The sequence below is a fragment of the Nestor notabilis genome, unplaced genomic scaffold (assembly GCF_000696875.1).
Source record: "Nestor notabilis isolate BGI_N333 unplaced genomic scaffold, ASM69687v1 scaffold5886, whole genome shotgun sequence".
NCBI lineage: Eukaryota > Metazoa > Chordata > Aves > Psittaciformes > Psittacidae > Nestor > Nestor notabilis.
Genome location: NW_009933221.1, coordinates 58,988 through 60,884, shown reverse-complemented (window position 1 = coordinate 60,884; position 1,897 = coordinate 58,988).

Here is a 1,897-nt window from a genome sequence, read left to right as displayed (position 1 = left end):
TCGGAAGAGTAAGGAAGTTCTCCTTTTTAGAGACCACCATAGCCAGGTATGCTGAGGAATTCTTGCTTTACCCAGTGAAAACGTACCTAGTGAATAGGCACTAGTTAAGAAACACTGACATACACAGCTGTGCCAAAGTGACAGTCCTGACCTCATGGAGGAGGAGGAACAACAGTATTATATGATCACGTATGGTAATGCAGAAGCATCCTCCTCTTTTGTCTCCCTTTGTAAATCTGTACCTTGCTGTAGTTTTCATGACATTTTAACTCCATGTCTAAGAAAGGAGACTACAAAGGGAATAATCCTTTCCTTCTTGCTACACAGCTTGTCGCCCATCTTCCTCAAGAGAGAAAGCAACCAACCACTTTCAGCATGAAGCATAGCCTGTTTCACACGTACATTTACATAAACCTCACAAGGAGACATGATGCAAACAGGCAGAGCTCAAGTGGTGGACAGAGCAATAGGCAAGAAATAGGACAAGCAATTTGCATTTTTACATGTTATGTGGAACCTAGCTGATCACGATTCATATACAAATTACTCATACATAAACTGTGTTTATGCAAACATATAGCAGGCAGACACTAATATACGATACACTCTAAGATTTTGTGTATAACCGTATTTGATTTGGTCACCTATAGCCTACACAAGTTAGATGTTGTAATCCTATGTCATTACTCTATTTCAGAGAAAATTCAACTATACAACGGATCTCAAGACATTCTTATCAAATTGTGTCCTTCAACATCAATAATATTCATCGCTTTTCAGGGAAAAACAAAGCAGTCAATACCAACTAAATCACAGAGGTCAGCTTCCATTTGAAGATGCCCACAGAAGACTCGTGAAGTTCTTTTGTTTCTGAAATGGTCAGCCAGCAATGACTGCTGGCATGTAATCCATCATACATAGGAAGGGGAGAAGTAGGGGAGAGCAACAAACAAAGTTCTGCCCAGGAAGAAGTGTGTTTTCCAGACTCACTCTCCACAGGCAGGGAGTGAAAGAACTAACTAAGAAACATTAGTTAGAGGGAAGCCTTAACCCTGATAAAAAACACATGTTTTTCCATGACTGTACAAACATCTCTGCTCTAAACATAATCCTGTTAGTCCGTGGTTGGTCTCTATTTAGGAAATAAATAAATCTCTGTTCTCCTTTCTTTCTTGAGGATGTGGTTCCCAGCCCAATAAAGAGATTATACTTATGAATTTACTTTCCAGGGGCACTTGGGCTATTTTCCAAGTGACTATGCACCCTAATTTATACATATTCTACCACCTTATAGGCTACATTTCAGAGATTTGCTGTTTTCAGCATTCCAGAGCCTCGTCAGCTGAAAAACAGCCCCTTGCTGTTACAATGGCATCACTTCTGTTCACTTTATGTTCAAATAAAATGAAGTCAATGGGAGTTTTTACTCAAATAAACATGACAGAATACACACTACAACTATATTAGTAGCACTGTACCATAAAACTGAGCTGGGAACCCTTGGATAAAAATCAGTTAACTTTGTTAAGATTGAATTAGCTAAGGTGGCAGTATCTCCGCTAGCACAAGCAGTGTTTCGGTAAGCCAAAGTTGCACACAAGCAAGACCAAGGGGGCAGTGGCGTGGCCCCATTTTTTCTGTTACTCTGTACATAGTAACTAACACCTGCTCTGGACAAGACCACACTGCCTTACCCTCTCTGCTACAGAAGACTTTCCTCACACCCAACGAGCTTTCCTCACTTAAGACATCTATTACCACCCCCATCCCTCATCATCTTCGCAAGAAAAGGAGAACATGTTTGCCTTGTCCTTCTGAAACTCACTCCTTTCCCCAGTTTAATGTCCCCTGTAAGCACTGTTACTACATGCTGGGAAGAGGAGAGAGGAGGCAATCC